Here is a 14,597-nt window from a genome sequence, read left to right as displayed (position 1 = left end):
CCTTCCTCGCTTCCTTCCCTTCCTTCCTTCCTTCCTTCCTCCCTTCCTTCCCTTCCTTCCCTTCCTTCCCTTCCTTCCCTTCCTTTCCTTTATTTGTGTCTTGTCTTTTTTTTTTTTCTAATTGCCCTTGCCAGAACTTTCAGTACTCTGTTGAGTAGAAGGAATGAGAGCAGACATCCTTGTTTAGTTATTGATCTTACAGCTTTCAGCTTGTCATCATTCAGTATGATGCGTGAACTTCTCATGTATAGCTTTTATTATGTTTATGTACATTCCTTCCGTATCTTCCATTTGTTGAGAGTCTTTATTACAACAGGATGTTAAATTTTGTCAAATGCCTTTTCTGTACCTATTTAGAGATTTATTCTTTATTGTGTTAATGTCATGTATCACACTTATTGATTTGCGTATACTAAACCACCCTTGTATCCCAGTGACAAAGCCCATTGATCATGGTGTATGATCCTTTTAATGTGCTTTTGAATTCAGTTTGGTAGTACTTTATTGAGGATTTTTGCATTTATGTTCATCAGGGATATAAACCTGTAATTTTCCTTTTTCGTAATGTCCTTGTCTGGTTTTGGTTTCAGGGTAATGATGGCCTTGAAAACTGAATTTGGAAATATTCTCTCCTCTTCAACTTTTGGAAAGAGTTTGAGAATAATTGGAGTTAATTCTTCTTTAAATGTTTGGTAGAATTAACTTATGAAACCATCAAGTCCTGAGTGTTTCTTTGTTGGGAAACTTTTGAGTATTGATTCAATCTCCTTACGTGTTATCAGTCTATTCAGTTTCGCATTTCTTCATAAATTGGTTTTAGTAGGTTTTATGTTTCCAGGAATTTATCCATCTCTTCTGGATAAATTGGGTTATCCAATTTGTTGAAATATAATTGTTCATAATTATCTCTTATGATCCCTTGTATTTCTGTGTTATTGTTACAGGAAAGGGGTCCCGATCCAGACCCCAAGAGATGGTTCTTGGATCTCGTGCAAGAAATAATTAAGGATGAGTCCATTTGTAAAGTTAAAACAAGTTTATTAGGAAAGTAAAGGAATAAAATAATGGCTACTTCATAGGCAGAGCAGCCCTGAGGGCTGCTGTTTGCCCATTTTTATGATTATTTCTTGATGATATGCTAAACAATGGGTGGATTATTTATGGCTCCCCTTTTTAGATCACATAGGGTAACTTCTTGATGTTGCTATGGCATTTGTAAACTGTAGTGGCACTGGTTGGAGTGTAGTAATGAGGATGATCACAGGTCACTCTCATTGCCATCTTGGGTTTGGTGGGTTTTAGCCAGCTTCTTTACTGCAACCTGTTTTATCAGCAAGGTCTTTATGACCTGTATTTTGTGCCGATCTCCTGTCTCATCCTGTGACTAAGAATGCCTTAACCGTCTGGGAATGCAGCCCAGTAGGTCTTGGCCTCATTTTACCCAGCTCCTATTCAAGATGGAGTTGCTCTCGTTCACAGGCCTCTGACAATATCAATTGTAATGTTTTCTTTTCCATTTATAATTTTATTTGAGTCTTTGTTCTGTTTCTTAGTTAGTCCAGGTAAAGGTTTGCCAACTTTATCTTTATAAAAAACAGTTTACAGGTGCTGCCCTGGGGGCTAGGATTGCAGGAGCTGCCCTGGAGCCTGGGCCACAGGGACAGGCCTGCCACTGGGATGGGCGTGGAGTCTTAGTTTGCAAGGCGCGAACCTGGACCCTGGGTCTGCTGCAGTATGTAAGGAAGGGAGCGGCTAGTTTGGATCCTGGGCTCACAGGGGCCAGTCTGGTACTGAATGGATCTGGAGCTTGTATTCATAGAGAGTGGTCTAGAGCCTGAGTTTGTGGGTGGTGAACTGGAGCTGAGTTCTGTGGGGGCTGGCCTGGTGTTGAGGTGGGCCTGGAGGCTAGGTCTTTAGGAAACAGCCCATCACTGGGATTTTTTTTGGACAAAGCCGAAACCCTGGATGTCCGGGAGCATGGGGCTGAAGAGGTGGGACTGAAGCCTGGAAATACAGGGGCAGGCCTACAGATGAGGCCATGGGTGCTGGCCTAGAAAATGAGGTTGTGGAGGCCAGCCAGGTGCAGGGTTTCATGAGGGCAGGCCTGGTGCTAGGATCCACAGCAAAGTCAGGTTCCCACTAACTTCACTCTCCTTCCCCTACAACACAAAACATCGGTCTCTTTGAGCTGTGCCACCCAGGCTTGGGGGAGGAGTGACACTGGTAATATGAAACTCCTTTTCCTGTCCTCTTCAGTGAGTCTTTTCTTATGTCTGTGCTCTACTCAAGTGTTGCAATCTCTCACCATTTAGCTCTTGTGAAGATATTTTCACACATACTTGTTGAAATTGATATTTCTCTAAGGAGACACTGAAAGTCCAATTCGGCTACCTTACTCTAATTACATTCTCAGTTGGATTTTATTTTCCTTTATATTATTTGTCTCATAAATATAAGCATCACCTCACCACCAAGTCTTAATTTGAATAGGCCTTGTGAGCCGCTAGTGAATATGACTCTGATGACTAGAGAAACACCAGGGTCCTCTGTGTCACGCAGATTAGATAAACAACATGGACGTACATGAAGTGGTTTTAAGGAGTGGAAAGTTTAATAGGCAAGAAAGAAGAAATGCTCCCCCTTGTACAGAGGGAGAGGGTCTCCGAACGGAGAATAACCCCACGTGCTGTGGGAAGCAGTCTGTTATATTGGGAGGCTGGAGGAGGTGGTCTCTAGTTTGCATAGCGCCCAGGGCATTGGGTTGACCAGGTGTGTCATTCAGGTAGCCCAGGAAAAAACTGGCCCTCCCTCAGTAGTCTTTTAATATGTAAATGCGGGTCACCATGATGGTGTTATCTGGAGGCGGCTATGATACCCGGCCCACATGGTGACAGGGAGAAGAGGGCTGCCACCATATTGGGTGGACCTGATTTTCTAATCACCTGCATTTGCATATCAATGCTTGCTGGTCTGGTTTTTCAAGCTGCTTTCTGTTAGTAAAGAAATGTTCTGGCAGCTGCTTTTATTAAAAGAAAAAGCCTTACCAAGGACTCATTTTACCTTCTCTATCTACCTAAAATAATTTATTAATAACTCTGTAATACTACTACTCCAAAAAGTGCTTACTGAATTAAATTAAATTGAATGATCAGGTTTGTGGTTTCATTTACCTTTTTTTTTTTTTTCCGCCTCTGTCATTTCAATTTTTTTTTTTTATGGGTATAAATTACATTACTATAAAGAAATAGAATGTTTTTCTTGAAAAAAAAAAAAATTCTTCTGCATTTGACCCTTCTGAAGGTCTTATAGGCTTTATGAAACTTTTAAGATTAATATCATTGTTTTTTCATACTGGTTTCATTTTCATTCTCTTCATAACCACTATAAAACAAGTAGAGTTCAATTAAGGAAAGTATGTTAAATCTGAACTCTGACAGCTTTCAGAACTATTCAGGTTAAAATATATGAATAGAGGCAAAATAAATGTTGTACTTCAAAAACCCATGTTTTGATCTGAAGTCAACATTTTGCACTTTTACAGCCAGTTTAGTATAAAAACTAAAGTTTTTCTAGATATGATTCTCTTATGCATAAAAATTTTGGTTTAATATTCATTCATCTTACTAAAATATAATCAAATAAACATCATTCATTTTTACCATAAACTTTAAATTATACAAAGATATTCATCAGATATATTTCATAGCTACAGTGAAAATGTCTGACAGTTTTGCAAGCAAAATACAATGCTGCATATAAATTATATTACTGCTCATGTTTTATTTAAAATATTCATAATATGCATTTTGTAAATACAATATGCAGTACAAGAAAATGACAATATTGTAATTGGACTTCTATGAAAAAGTTTGTCTCTGAAAATTTTAGATGAAATCAATCTTTCCTGAATATTACTGGAGGTTAAGAAGACTAATTTGCTCATCTTCTTTCTTACACTGGGAAGTGTATTATGAAAGACATTACTGTCACTATTTGATTTCACTTTAATCAATAACCTGGTAAAAAAGTATAGCGCAATTATAAACAAATATTCTTTACTCTTTACAGACCTCATCATGCTATGAGTAAGTCTACACAAATATAGGTACTTCAATGTTTCCTATTAGATTGTTATATATTATTGTTTCAACTTAAATAAGGTGGTTTTAATGTAAATATTGTACAAATATTGTGAGAATATGATGTAAGCATTAAGTTTGAGGAATATACCATTACTCTATAAATATGTGTCATTAATGATACCTCACCACAATGAAAATATTATCATAAAGTTGTCTTTATGTGAATAATGGAGTAAAATGAATCTTGGGGCAACAAATAATTTAGAAGAAATATTATTAGAGTGTACTGGGTCATTGAAGGATAACCAAATTAAATAAGATTTTCAGTAGTTTTTTCCTTGCCATTAGTAACCTTTGTAGGTCCAGAAGCATGATTTCCAAGTGATAAGTCTATTATAAAAAGTATTCACATCTGATTGGCAGGTGTTTATTTTTTTGATTCAGTGAGTCAGATGATAAGTAGCAATACAAATGCTTTTGAATTTTTTTACAGTGTTTCGAAAGAAAAACCAAGTAGATTTTTTTAAATTAAAGCCAGCCTGCATTGTTAGATGTTCTTAGTAAATTTTCAAAATATCAGAATTGGGGATATTCTAGCATTTGATATATTTTTTCTAATGTTTTACAACTAAAACCTCAGAGTGATAAAAAATTTTCCCCTTCTAAATGCTTGAATTATCTTCTTAAAATAAATAAAACTTTAGAGAATGCCTATCAATTTAGGAAGAATACAGTCTGTGGGACCTGGAAAAAACAAAGATAGTATATCTGCTTAGACTTTTGAAGCAGACTATTCATGATTTCACATCACATATGAGAAACATTACAATGCCCATTTATTCTGCCAAACTGCAAATAGTTTGAAGCATGAAGTTATGAAATCATAAGAGAATAATTTGCAACATGACTTGATATCACCTATACAATTTGAGATCAATGAGTTACTACCTTTATTGAGTGAAGTTTGTTACCCAGCCCAATCAACTTATCTTTATATATAATGGTAAAATATAAAACATTTGGAGTGTGTGATGGCAAAAAAGACCACTGTCGAGATTTTTAAAACTAGCTTTGGTTTATAAACATCTGCAGCTAAAGAGGAATGGAAAGGAGTGTTCACAAACTGAAAGCTTGGTGATCGCCACAGTCCAGATACTTAATACAAAGACACAATAGGCTTTCTTATACTTCATTCTAATTTAGAGCCTCCTTTTAGAAATTCCTTGTAGTCAGTGAGGTAGAGGGACCTCATAATGCTCAGGTACTACTCAGGCAAGAGAGCAGAGACTTGTGATACTGAGAAGGGATGGGTGGATCTGGCAATCATATGTTAACAAACTTTATAAAAACTATTTGGGAGAAGTGCAGAGAACCAATATTTGAAAGAGTTCAAGTTTTATAGTAAAATGCTAATGTTTTATCATTTAATTGAGATGAGGATTTTTTTAATCTAATTATTATTACATTGAATGTATGTAAGAGTTGAATTCTTCATTATTTGCCTTCGTTCTCTTCAACTGAAAACTTTAAATAGCCAAAGAATACCATGATCTGGAGTGTTATTTTTCTGATATGGCCTTCTTAGCATGTAGTTGAAACATAAAACTAGCTTACTGAAATGTGTAGTATCATGAAATGGCAAAAACAGGTGAGAAACTAGAGCTCATTAGTTGAAACACCTTTTTTTTAAAAAAAAAAAAAAACAGATGAGAAAATACAGTCTCTGTAACTGAAATGAATAATGCTTACAGTGCTTATGAGAGTAAATTGGTTTACCTGTAGTGAATTTGTTTATATTTAGCTGTCAAATAGTATATAAATTACTTGTTAATATAAAAGAGTTTTCAAGATAAAACTAGAAATAGACTCACATATTTCTGTCTCTTATTATGTTATTAATATGTTAAACATTTCATTGAACAGTGTTTCATTCAAAGTAGAAATTAGTGTGACTGTCAGAAGCTCCTTTTCTTTGCATATATTGTATATTGATAGCTAATTAAATCAAATTTATCATATTTTTACAGTGCCCCTAGAAAAACACAGTATGTAAACATAAATTTCTCCTAAGCAAATAACACGAAGATATTTGTTCATACTTGTAATCTAACAAGTATAATCAAGTGAAGAAAAATATCAGAAACAATCTGCTCACTTACCCATTTATAAAAGTCTTATTTTTAAGAGTATTTTGAAAAGGAGTAGAATTTTTCTATTAGAAAATATTAGGAAAGTAACTCTACTTTTAGATAGCAATAAATAAACAAAAAATGTGGCTATTGGACGGAAATTCGGCCAGCTTAGAAGTTTTATTATATGTAAATAAAACCAGTCCTTGGTAAGCTTTAGAACTTCCTTTCCACCTCTCAAAATCTATGTGCCAAATATTCTTCTGAGCATTAGGACCCAAAAAGTAAACAGACAGTTTAGTGACACTAAACTGAAACAGTCTATAATGTAATGTACCAAAAAACATTAATCAATAATTTTACAGTAATATAATCAGTTAGGATTGTATGAAAACATATGCATGTATATGCAAATCACAACAAGAAACAATATCTGCAGCTATGAAACTGTGTAACAGGTAGGGGTTAGGCTTAATTTATAGGGGACAGGGAGAACTGAGATCTCAGTGAGTTTTATCAGCAAAGAAGAGGGAAGTTATAGTAACGTCAGAGCTTCTAAAGAGAGAATTTCAGGTGCAAAGTCCTGAAGTTATAAGAGAGTTTTGTACATTGAATAGTAGATTAAAATATTCTGTGGAATATTGAACAGCATCACAAGAAGCGTTAAGATAATTAGAAATAACATACATATTGACATTTCCAAACAAACAAGGTGTCACTCATCAGATACATTCATGTTGATTTTATTACCTTAATTTTGCCACATCCTTCCCTGGCTCTCGGTTTAGTTATCTTCTGTTGCTACTTGTCAAAGTCAGATTCTAGAAAGCCCAGTGGATCTAAATGGTAGAGGACACTGCTTCCTTTAATAAGCATGTGCACTTTGATTAATCAAATCCCTTCCTTACAATAAGCTCCTAAGAAGAGTTTTTTTTCCTGGGATGGAACAGAAAAACCCAAGAGATCTGCACAAATTGATATGTACATGTTCTTTTTCCACATTTATTCAAAAGTCAGTATTTTGGCAGATATGTAATTCAGAAAAAAATTGAGGACTAGATTATTGATATTGTACCTATTGGATCGTAAATGTATACTGTTTCCCTTTCCTCACTCTGCAAACCTTGAAAATCCATGGGAAAAAAAAATATATTTATTAATCTCTGTATTCCCCAGGATCCAGCATGGTAGTTGTTAAAAGTAACTATGAAGTGGATGCCTAGAGCTTGTTATATGTCTGTGCCAGAGATATGTTCATAGACATTACTATGTGGTGGCTAGCAACTGGGCAGTGGTGACACAACTTTTTTTTTTTTTTTTTTTTGGAGACAGAGTCTGGCTCTTGTCACCCAGGCTAGCGTGCAATGGTGCTATCTAGGCTCACTGCAACCTCTGCCTCCCGAGTTCAAGCGATTCTCCTGCCTCAGCCTCCTGAGTAGCCAGGATTACAGGCTTCTGCCACCATGCCTGGCTAATTTTTGTATTTTTAGCAGAGACGGGGTTTCGCCATGTTGGCCAGGCTGGTCTCGAACTCATGACCTCAGGTGATCCACCCACCTCGGCCTCCCAAAGTGCTGGGATTACAGGCATAAGCCACCGTGCCCGGCAGGTGAAGCGACTATTATACCAAGAGGAATGAGTATGGAAATCAACAAACTCATTTCAGGAAGAAATGTGTTTGAGAATAGCTTTTTAAAAAGACAATCCAGTCTCCATTTTATGCCTCCTGGGACAGTACTCTCACACCTTAAAGGGAAACTGTTCCATATTTGTATAGCCAAGTGTTACACTGATCTAAAATCGGTGCTCTTGTGTCTTCTGCCCATGGATGCAGACTCTGCTGCATAATGCAGCCCATAATTTCCCATAATGCAGTTCTCCAAGCATTTATAGGCTCCTCTCAAGTTTCGTCACTGCATTGCCCCGGACTCATTTGTATAATGTTTTCTTATAAGAAGCAGATTTTATATCCATCCTCATTCTTGCACCCTGCTATATACATTATGTATTAAATATTTTCATAAAATGGTATCTATAGTTAAATTCATCAGAAGTAAAAAATCTGTTAAGAATAGTAAATTATATTAGGAGAAAGAACACATAAGGAAAAAACAAAACAAAGAAAGAAAGACAACACGAGAAACACAGCCACGTTAATTTATTACACAAACATTTTTTGTCAAGCAATTATATATCAGACTGAGATTTAAAGAAAGAATAAGATACATTATTTTCTCTCAAGAACTTAGTGTCTAAATGAGAAAGATGGAAACGTAAGCAAATAATTTCAATTCAGTGTGATATTTGCCATAAAAGAATAATATATTCCAAAATTGTTACTTTATTTTTAATTCATGAATGTACTCAAACCCAGTTTCTTTCAGAGTTCTAAAATAATGTGAAAAACATATTATTCTCTGGATTCTTTCTCTTTTTCCTAGTAATTGCCATATACCAAAACTTTGCTGCCTATCTAAAAACTGACCACAAGTCTATCTACCACTTCCTAGTATAACTCTCTACAGCAACAAAGAAATTAGAAATAGAAATGGCTAGTTCTGTAGAAGGTAATGGCACTTCAAAGACCACAGAGCACACTCCAAACAAAAGTCTCTAGGCTATCTCCTTTCACCTCCTCCTGCTATTTCAAAAGAGCTAAGATTTCAGTCTCTTCCACATACAGCCGCCTTCTTCCTCTAGGTCAGTTACTCCAAATTCATTCCAAATTAGCCTTCAGTGGGCACGTGATGTATTGTGCTGACTACACCTTTCAATATGATCCCTAAGAAAGCCAGATATTTGCTCCCATCCCCTTTAGTGAATGGATTATTTTTGATTTGATTTGCTGGGATTTGGGGCAGAGATTTGCAATGAATTTAATTTTATTAAATTCAAAAGAAGAACATACTAAGGGAATTACGGGACTTTGTTTTCAATAGGTTCAATGGATGTGAAAGTAGGTAAGTGAAAAGATAATCCATAAAAACAAACTATTGCTTGGGGTTTTATAACTGTAATTGTATTCCCCTTTGTCTTTCTCGTCCATCCCTTTCACACAAATCATCTATTCCAGAGTTGATTTAAAAAAGCAATTGTTTAATGATGAACCTTGAATCAAGAAATAAGGCTTTCTGGTGATAATTTCATTTTTAAGTGAAGGAGGCAATTTATTCACTCAGGTACATTTCAAAACTGAACATCTATTTCTCAGGAGACTTTTTAGCAATTATAAAATGAAATATGTCTTTTTCTTTAAACTATATACTTACCCCGTTTGGGACAAATTATGTGAAGGATTAATACATCTACTAATAATCATAGGAGAATAGTATACATTACAATCAATCAGATTCCTACTTTACAAATAATTAGGGGATGATCAGAAAGCATAAAAATTGGAGAAAAAAAATGTTATTTATAAACTGGACCTTTAACCTTATCATTTAAAGGTTAAACCTATTCGTTAGAAGTTTTCTCTCCCTGCCTCCAAGCAGATATGTTGATATTTTTGGCATAGATATGCAGTCAGGCAAACCAATTACCTTCTTCCCTGTCTGCTAAGGATAAAACATAAGTTATGAGGTTTAGCCTATAGGTGACTTACACAGCAGTTCAAGGGAAAAAAATAACTTTTAATAAAGTTTTGAGCCCATGCTTTTTTTTCCTAAGGCACAATATAGCTGTTATTTATAGTTTCACTGAAAAAGCTAGTGGTGAATTTTCAGCACTTCATGTAACTAGCTTTCTGCTTGGGAAGCCAACATTACATTCTAAAACCAGCTAAGAATTTGTCTCTGACAGCAAGATTTTAAAGGAGAGAAAGGAATCTTTTTGAGAAATCCATAATTAAACAATAACAGTGCTGGTATGAAACCAACTGCAGTTTTGTAAAATGTACATTTTTACTTTAACTATTAAGAGAGCTTATTCTTTTATAGTAGTGCCATATCTAGGCAACTGAAGTAAGGTAAAAATCTTCAATAAAGCATTTCATTAATGGATATATTAATTTCCTTCAAAGACTGGATGAAGCAATTCTTAACCTAGCAGAACCTGGGGTATTCAGAAGCATGTCCCATCATTTGATGTTATTTAGAGAGCTACTTAACCCAATCCCTGCACCCGTGTTTCAAACATTATCCATTTACCACCTGGGTTATTTTACTTTCCTTTTCCTCTCACTTATAGTGCAAAACTGGTGGTAGTGTCAAAATGAGAAGGTACTGACTGCCGGAGAGAATCTTTCAAACTATAATTGTCCTTTTTTCAATGTGCTTTAGACTGTACATATATCCTTTCAAGCTTACCTACAGGAGGTATTTCTCAGCTGTTCTTCTGTGCTAAATTCCCAACAGTACCTCAGAGCTCTAAACCACTCTTTCTTCAAAAATGTAGAGGTCTCTCCCCTTCTCTTACTCTTGAGGCTCTCTCTAGAGACTTTCCTATTTCTTGCTTTCAGTTCATTGGCAAATGTCTTTCTCGATTGGAAATGCGATACTCATTTTCAAGACGATTCCATCTCTAATATCTCTGCCATCTTATTTTCATTATTCTACTAAAAATTCACTTTCAAATATCTCAAAAGATGTCTTCTTATAAAATCCAGTGGCTTTTTGTGACTCAACCTGCAGCTATCCCTCTGCCTTTCTTTCAAAGTAAACGAATCTTTTATTTTTAGCTAAACCTATGGCAATCTAGAAAAAGACATGCCCTGATCTCCTTTTAGTTAGGAGTGAACAGAGCACTCATTCTGGCCAGTGGGATTTAATCAGAAATGTCCTGACATATTTTTAAAATATTTTCTTCAAAGGAGAGGTCACCCTCTGTTTCATCCTTTCTTCCTTGATACTGGCTGTAATGTGCACATGATAGTGGGGATCTGGCATCCACACTACATCATGATTTGGAAGCAATAGATTGTGAGGCAGCTTAGTAGAAGGGGCCTTTATCTTTCACAACTTCATGTAACCACCCTACCCCAGAAGCATTATTGACATAAGATTCTTTTGGTTGCTGCTTCACCAGCCAGAAATTTCTGAGGCCAGCAGCGCTCCTGCCTGGGCTTCACTTGGCTCCAGGCTCGCCACTTGACTTGCTCCGCCCACTTGGCCCAGCAGGCTGCGCTCAGCTGTCACTACTGGCCCGGGTCTCATACCTGTTGAGGATGAGCCAGGTGTGCTGGCTTCTGTGGCAGGATGGGCAGCTCCAGGAGCTGACACAGGTGCCGGCTCCATGCAAGGCTGTGGCTGGACCAGGCATACCACAAGCGGCTTCCACCCTGGGCTCTGGTGTCTGGACGAGGGGAATGTGGAGGGGCCCAAAAAACTAGGAGACACCAGCAACCATGGAGCTTCAAGTGAGTGTTAAAGCATGTCACAGTTCTGGCTCGGGGAGTACCAAGATCTGGGCCCCAGAAGGGTTGCAGCTTGTTCATATTGCAGTTCATTAGTTCCCACCATCCACACGCTTTGGCAAATGGCGGCATGTCTCAGCTCATTTGGTCCCTCCACCCCACTCCAGCCCACAGCTCTTGGGCTGGCCTGGCCCTGGTGCCACCACTTTCTGTCATGTGGGACAGCGGCCCAGTGCTGGGGGAAGGCAGGACAGCTGCAATGGTACAGCTCCTTTCATACCAGCTGTTTGGCATGTCCTGGATTTTTGTCCTGTATTCAAGAAGAATGAGGTTACATAGGCAAGTGGAGAGTAAGCAAGGTGCAGAAGAGCTTTATTGAACAAAAGAACAGCTCTTAGTGGAGAGGGGACCTGAAGTAGGTAGCCCCTACCTGAAGGCAAGTACTCCCAAAGTGTGGCTAAGTCCAGGGTTTTTATGGGCTCAGAATGGGGGAATGTGTGCTGATTGGTCCATGGCAGGCCTGGAAAAAGCATCATTTGATTGGCTAAGAGGCATTGAGAAAGTTCTCACTCCGGTTCACGGACTTCACCCGGAACTGGCAGCCTGGTTTTCAGACTTCGGGCTGTTTTGTGCTTGAAGATGGGATTTCATTGGGGACCCGCCCCTTTCTGCCTAGGAATTTGTCTACCTCCTGCCTCTATTATTATCTCCAAACTTCTTTTATGTGAGATTGAAAATAAACCATTTTGCTCATCAGCTAAATCTTCTTAAAAGAGAACATTATGACATTGATTCTACACTAAAGCAGTCTTTTTAGTCAGGCATTCTCACATCTTTGTTTCTTCCTATGCTATTTATTTTCTCCAGAAGACAATTAAATTCAACACAATGATGTAGTAAATTTGACACACTACCAGGCAAATATTTGATAATTTCTCATTCCATGGTGTATATGTAGCACATTTTCTTTATCCAATCCACCATTAATGAGCAGCTAGGTTGATTCTTTGTCTTTGCTAGTGTGAATAGTCTGTGATGAATGTATGAGTTTCATCTACCTTTTTGGTAGCTAAATTTATTTTCTTCTGAATATATATACCCAGCAATGGGATTTTTTGGGTCAAATGGTACTTCTATTTTAAGTTCTTTGAGAAATCTCCAGACTGCTTTGCACAGTGACTGAACTGTTTTACACTCCCACCAACTCTGTATATGTGTTCTCTTTTCTCTGCAGCCTCACTGGCATCTGTTGTTTTTTGACTTTATAATAATAGTCATTCTGACTGATGTGGGTTGGTATATCCTTGTGGTTGTGATTTGCATTTCTCTGATAATTAGTGATGTGGAGCATTTTTTGTATGTTCATTGGCTGCTTGTATGTCTTCTTTTGAATAGTGTCTGTTCATGTCTTTTGCCCACTTTTTAATGGGGTGTTTTTTGCTTGTATATTTGTTTAAGTTTCTTATAGATTATTGATTATAAGACCTTTGTTGGATGTATAATTTGTGAAAACTTTCTTTCATTCTGTAAATTGTCTGCTTACTCTGTTGATAGTTTATTATGCTATGCAAAAGTTTAGTTTAATTAGATCCCACATTTCAATTTTTGTTTTTGTTGCAAATGCTTTTGAGGACCTAGTCATAAATTCCTTCCAAAGGTTGATGTCCAGAATAGTGTTTCCTAGATTTTCTTCTAGGATTCTTATAGTTTGAAGTCTTACATTTAGATCTTTAATCCATCTTGAGTAAATTTTGTATGGGATGAAAGATAGTGGTTTCACTCTTCTGCATATGGCTAGCCAGCTGTCTCAGCCCATGGATTAAATAGGGAGTCCTTTTGCCATTCCTTATTTTTGTCAACTTTGTTGAAAGTCAGATGGCTGTAGGTCTGTGGCTTTACTTCCGGGGTCTCTATTCTGTTCCACTGGTGTGTGTATCTGTTTTCTGTTTTCCTACCAGTATCATGCTGTTTTGATTACTGTAAACTTATAGTAGTTTGCATTCAGGTAATGTGATGCCTCTAGCCTTTTTTTTTTTTTGCTTAGGATTGCTTTGGCTATTTGGACTCCTTTTAGGTTCCATATTAATTTTAGTATAGTTTTTTCCTAATTCTGCGAAAAATGAGATTGGTAGTCTCATAGGAATATCATTGATTCTGTACATAGATTTGGACAGTATGGTCATTTAAATAATATTGATTCTTCCAATCCATGCGCGTGGAATGTTTTTCCATTTTTTTATGTGTCGTGTATAATTTCTTTCAGTAGTGTTTTATAGTTCTCATAAAGATCTTTCACCCCTTGTTAGATGTTTTCTCAGGTATTTTATTTTTTGCGTGTGGCTATTTTAAGTGGGAATGTGTTCCTGATTTGGCTCTCAGCTAAGACATTCTTAGGTTATAGAAATGCTACTGATTTTTGTACATTGATTTTTGCATCCTGAAACTTTACTAAATCAGTTATCTGTTCCAGGAGCCTTTTGGTAGAGTCTTTAGGGTTCTCTAGGTGTAGAATAATATTGTCAGTGAAGAGAGTTAGTTTCACTTCTTTTCCTATTTGTATGTCTTTTATTTATTTCTCTTGTCTGATTGCTCTGGCTAGGACATCCTCGATATTAATTTTTAATTAGATTTGTACTCAACATAAACCTTGACAACCTTTGAGTAGTGAGATGATATGATTGGGGATTTGTTTGAAAAAATTTAACTTTCAGTGATGAATGAGAAACCTCAGAGAAGACTGAGGCAAGAGATAAGGAAACCTCTGAGGAATCTACATGTTTTTCATGTAGGTAGTCTTTTTTTTTTTCTGCAGTTAGATTGTAATATCCTTGAAAGCAGGCATCATATCATTGTGATGTATCTCAATGATCATAATATACTTCAAGATAAGTATTTTGCAGTGCATTGTAGGCATATATTTTACAGTATAATAGCATTTCAATACATTCTTATTATTGAGTTGCAAGAGTTTAAATGCTCAAGTATTAAAGCTATTTGGGAAAAAATATGCTGAGTTGCCAAATCTGAAATGGA

This window comes from Macaca fascicularis, chromosome 1 (assembly GCF_037993035.2).
Source record: "Macaca fascicularis isolate 582-1 chromosome 1, T2T-MFA8v1.1".
Classification (NCBI taxonomy): domain Eukaryota; kingdom Metazoa; phylum Chordata; class Mammalia; order Primates; family Cercopithecidae; genus Macaca; species Macaca fascicularis.
The sequence above is the reverse complement of the archived record's forward strand: the minus strand, read 5'-3'. Positions refer to the sequence as shown.